This window comes from Tamandua tetradactyla, chromosome X (genome assembly GCF_023851605.1).
Source record: "Tamandua tetradactyla isolate mTamTet1 chromosome X, mTamTet1.pri, whole genome shotgun sequence".
Taxonomy (NCBI): domain Eukaryota; kingdom Metazoa; phylum Chordata; class Mammalia; order Pilosa; family Myrmecophagidae; genus Tamandua; species Tamandua tetradactyla.
In genome coordinates this window covers 15,670,945-15,676,687 of record NC_135353.1, presented here as the reverse complement: position 1 = coordinate 15,676,687, position 5,743 = coordinate 15,670,945, and the positions used below count along the sequence as shown (strand labels likewise).

Below are 5,743 nucleotides of genomic sequence, written 5' to 3'. Positions count from 1 at the left end.
GTAAAATAGTCCTCTTTAATGCCCAGAGAAATTATATTGTCATATTATATTGTCAATTATACTGATCCCAGAAAACTAATCAAAAGGGTCATTGTTAAATTGGTTTCTAAACCAGAAGATGGAAACCTTTTAGAGATTAAGAACTGTTTCCAGGTATTTATTTAATTTTGTGATGACTTAGACAGCGAATACTCTGAGAGCAAGAATTATTCATCTTCCTCTACCTAGTTAACGGGCACTGTGGATGATAGGGAGCAAGCAAACAATTGATGTTTACTGAGCACATGGACTGATTGATTGAAGGATGCGTGATTAAGTACTAGATTGTTGCCTTTGATTGAATAGAGTAGTTAAGACTGAGAAGACTGGCATTAATATGGTTTGTTGTGATACAAAAGGTGAGTTCCACAGCGAAAACTTTTCTGTGAATGTGGATCAAGTGCCTGGTATCTGTTCAAAAAACAAATGTCCTGGATGCTGTCACTAATAAAACTTTATTGGCGCTATTGAAAATTCTGATGAAAGCAAGTCTTTTTATCCTAAAATAATAAGAACCAGTAGAGAGGGACCAGTACAGGGTGAAAAGACTATGGAAAGGAGGTGGGAAGGGAGGTGCTGTAGGAAAACCTCATCGCTTGTATGTGTCTGCTTAAGAATGAATCCTGGTTCACACGATGTTAAAATCATTGCTTCACTAATTCGATTCAGGCAGATATATATATATATATATATATATATATATATATATATATATATATATTTTTTTTTTTTTTTTTCTTAAGGCAAATGCTCACTTTAATCATAGTTCTAAATTACTTACTTCATATGAACATAGATGTTTCCATACACTAGAAAGAACTGTTTCACACTAGGAAGAAAAGTTTTTAATGGTTAACATGATTTGAAAGAAATTATTAAAGTGACCAGGAGTTGTTTGAAATTTTCACCTTGAATATAAAATACGCATTATTATTCCTATTCACCATGAATTCAGATCTCAGCCTCCTGGAAAGCTCTGTTACCGAATATCTCAATAGGGATAACTAACTACTTGAGGGTCACTCTCTAAAGCACTGGTCGAACGAGTGATTAAGGAACAGCTGCCCCCAGTTCATATTTACAACAAAAAGGCTAACATTCCTTGCAAAGCTCTCACTTTTATCATGATATTTAGCCAGTCAGGGATAGAGAGATACAATGGTATCAAGGAAAAGAGCATCTTGAAACATTTTCACTTTTATTAAAGGTTTTGACAATGAATGCTTCATAACATGCAAAATCTGTTTGCCATACAATAAGCCTCTATTTCTCAGCAGGAGACATGCCATATTACGGCAACTGCTTTAATATGTAAAATAATCCTGAATTTTTATGTAACAATATTTGGCTAAAATATGGAATATCTTTGCTGTAAAACTGACAATGTAGTTTATGAAACATATAAGAGTGCAGAAATTTCTTCTGAGGGAAATGGGAATATTTTTCTTGCCAGAGAAACACTGAACAATTAAGTAAGCATAAATGAGACAAAGTTAGAAAGGAACATCATGTTACTAGAAAAGAACAGTATGTGATGTGGACTTCCTCTAAGTCAAAAAGACAACCATGAGAATGACTTATTTATACATAAGAAAATACAGAATATGCTCCTCAGGATATGACACTAAAAGATAATTTTTATAAACATCTTGTAATACTGAATAGCTTACTTTTCAGAGAACATAATCACAAAATGGCTAGAGATCACTTCTATGAATGTTAAAGGATTCCTTTATATTACAATACCCTCCTCAAACCATAAGCACAACTTATATATAAGCACTTGTGTAAAACTGTGATTCTCTTAAAGATTTATTTGCTACCACACTCAGCTATATGAGTTCTCATACTGATCAACCCAAGAGATTTTATTTATAGAAACCATGGTAGTTTTAATGAAGTTATGGTGTAAAATAGTCCTCTTTAATGCCCAGAGAAATTATATGTCATTATAATATAGTGGCATTTGGATGCAAATCTTGACAAGCCAAGGTGAAGACTCTGACACGACTTAATGGACGCTCCTGCCAGGGGGCTGCTGTTGCTGCTACTTCCAGATACGGCTGGTGGGACTCACTTAGGTCTCTTGCTTTCAGCTGAAGGATTGCATATTTGTAATGGTTTCCTAATGGCCACTGAAGAAAAATAAGCCTTTTTTGGTGAAGGGTGAGATTTTGATTTGATGGCAGCTGGCGAAGAGTCTTCTGAAGTCACCAAAGCATTACATTTGGATTTAGGTTTCTTCTCTACTGGAGATTTTACCTTCACTTTTTTCTTTTTAATTTCTTTGGCTTTAGTTTTTCTCATGGTGAACTCGTCATCATCTTCACTCTCGCTAAAATCAGAATCACCCCCAGAATCTTCACTATTGCAAAGTCTGGTTCAGAGGCATTTACACTATCACCATCCCTGCCTTCCAGGATAATCTTCCTCTGTTGTACAATAACTTTAGATGCCAATTTTCTTTTCCCTTGAACATCATGAAACTCATCTTCCTCAGTAATCTTATCTGAATCGAAGTAATTGCTGTCTACACTGCGATTAGAGGTATGAGAAAACTTATTGTTTCTGTTTCGGTATTGTCATGTTTTTCAATGTGTTTATCTTGAGATTTCTGCACATCAATGGTGACTGTTGAAAGTTCTTCACTGATAAAGCTAGTGCAACTTCTAAGCCTCTCTTGCACAACTTGTCATCTAAAGCCATCCTTTTTTAGGGTTTTTTTTCCTGTACTGGGTTATCTTCCTTCTCGAGATTCTTCAGTTTAGGTGTTGACACTTGTCTCCTTTTAACTCCTTTTCTGTCATTTTGAGTTTCTTGTTTAAAGGTGCTGCTGAAGAAATAGAATCATCGTTACTGTCAAGAGTCCTCACACTGTGAGTAATTGGTTTCTTATGCCGCACAGGCCACACCATGGTCCATTTCAAGGAAGCAAATCTGCAGGTCTCATGTTCTTGGAAGCACTGGTGGTTTCAACTCCTTTCAGGCAGATATTTTGCAATGCAGTTCAAACAAAAAACTACTCAAATCCAAGAGGTAGTCGGGTGCGGGGAAAAGAATATGAAGTTTAGCAGTCAAAAGGTACTGAATTTGATTCTGGATCTTATACTTTGTAACTGCTGAACAATCACCTTCCCCACTGTTAACCTCTGTTTCCTCATCTCAAACAGTGTGAATTGGATTGGTTGATTTCCAAAGGCCGTTTCTGCTCTGAAATGCTCTGATTCAGTACTGGCTTGTGGCCGGACCTGTCTGACTAATCAATTTAATAATTCCTAAATATAGATACATCCTAGAGAGAAAGAGCAAGGAAGCTAAGAATCTAGTATTAACTTGTGTAATATTCTGAGATAGCTAAGATGTTTTATTATTACCAGACTTAAGATGTACTTTGCACACTTCCTTCATGTGTAAGTGGTACAGTCTCATTTGGCAGAAAGCAGTAAAATACTTGGCTTGGATTTTTATTTGATATATTATATATTGAGAAATGTAATGGCTGCGTGTGATTCCTCATAACTGAAGTAATAAAAAGGATAAAAATAAAACAAATAAAATAAAACACATTTATTTAATTTTAACAAATGAATTTGGATTGTTTTTACTATTCTGAATTGAGTACTCTTCTACATTTCCCTTTATTCTATCTCACCAGCTTGGGAAATATGGCCTTTGAGAAAGCTGAAGTATGAAGTAAAAATATTAACATCACCCCTCCAAAATAATATTTTAAAAAACTATCATGGTCCGGTAGTAATTAACCCTTTCTTACTACTAAATGGAATAATTTAAGCCTGTGATTGTAGATATGGCTGCCAAAGGGTTTGTATTCAAGTTAAAGTTTTCCTAGTCTAAATTTTGTTTAATATGGTTGCTGGGATTTTAGGAGACATTTCTATTAAGCATTGCAGAGACCAGTTATGTCCAGCAGTATGATTTAATTAAATGATTCACTAAGAAAACAAACAAGCATTGCCTTATGCTTTCAGAATGTACACTTATTCAGGAAATTGTGAAATTATTCTGGGAAAGGTAGTATAGAGAACTTCCAGGTGAAAAGACAAAATGATATTGCATCATAGAACATTCCTCCATCATTAAGAAAAAAACACATAAAAATAATGATTATGCATGCATGCAGAAAAAGACAATACCAACTAAACAAAGAGTGGCTATAACCTAGAGCCATACATTTCAAAACTGGTTGCCAAATAAGGAAACTAAAGATTTTTAGTTCAGCATGGGGGTGGGGGGCATGGCTTCAAACCCTGCCTTCATTCTCCACTCCAGCTTTCTTGATTAGTTGGCAAATTCTGAGATTTCTCCCAAATATTCAAATGTTTGAAGAAAAGACTTCTGGAAAGGTATCTGTATTGGTTTGAAGTTGTTATGTACTCCAGAAAAGACCATGTTCTTTTAATCCATTCCTGTTGATGTAGACCTATTGTTGGTGGGACCTTTTGTATAGGTTATTCCAATTGAGATGTAGAACCTGCCTCATTCAAGGTGATTCCTTTTTTTTTATTAATTAAAAAAAATTAACTAACACAACATTTAGAAATCATTCCATTCTACATATACAATCAGTAATTCTTAATATCATCACATAGATGCATATTCATCATTTCTTAGTACATTTGCATCGATTTAGAAAAAGAAATAGAAAGAAACAGAAAAGAAATAAAATGATAATAGAGAGAAAAAATTTTTTTAAAAATTAAAAAATAAAAAATAAATAATTTTTTTTTATTATTATTTCAAGGTGATTCTTAATCCTCTGCCTAGAGTTTTTTATAAGAGGAAAAAAAAAACACATCCAGATGCTAAGAGATTAATTTAAGGGAAGCTCTTAGAGAAAAGCCCCAAAGAAGCTAAGAGAGGACCCACAGAAGCTTAGAGAGGAGGCCACCGGAACCAGAAGCTGAAATCATCAAAACCCGGGAATGAAGAACCAGCAGACACTGGCTATGTGTGTGCCTTCTCACATGACAGAGATATCCTGGATGCCAGCAGCCTGTCTTCAGAGTCCAGGTATCATCCTATTGATGCCTTGAGTTTTCATAGTCCAAGGACTGTAAATTGTAAGTTAATAAATTCCCGTTGTTAAAAGCCACTCCATTTCTGATAGCCACTCCATTGTGACATTGCAGCAGCTTTGGCAAATTGAAATAGTAGCCTTACCTTTTTATTTTTTAAACTAAAATGTAGTAGAAATGGTTGCTGGAGAAGGAGGCAAAAGTGGGAAAAGTGAAAAACAGCTAACTGATAGAAATGAAGACTCTAGGACTACGCACTGAATTTCGGGTGTGATTGGAACTTTAAAATACTGCACAGTGACAGTAGGATATACTTCACAGCTATATATAGTGAATCCTATACTGAACATTAAACTCAAAGTCAGGAGTGAAAAGCCTGAGAATTCTACCTGGAAGCTTGCCAGTTCTGCCATAGCTTCTCTCTTCACTCTCCCCATGTGCTCATGGTATAAAAAAATGGGTAAAACATATAAATCCAGTGCTCAAATAGGAGCTTGAAAGGAGCAATGTAGGACCAGATACTGCAGGAAATGAATCAAAAAGTCTAACCTTAATACCATATAGGAAACAAATTGCCATTCTATAAGACCTCATATGAATGAATAAGGTAAAAAGAAATGACAGGACAACTAATGTCAACAGATTTTGTACTAGGGATTCATCATTCA

The 5,743-nt window shown here is 35.0% G+C and overlaps 1 pseudogene; it reads right to left on the bottom strand.

Moving 5' to 3' along the window:
- Positions 1-1,962: 1,962 nt before the first annotated feature.
- On the bottom strand, positions 1,963-2,954 carry LOC143671690 (RAD51-associated protein 1 pseudogene; annotated as a pseudogene).
- Positions 2,955-5,743: the final 2,789 nt, after the last annotated feature.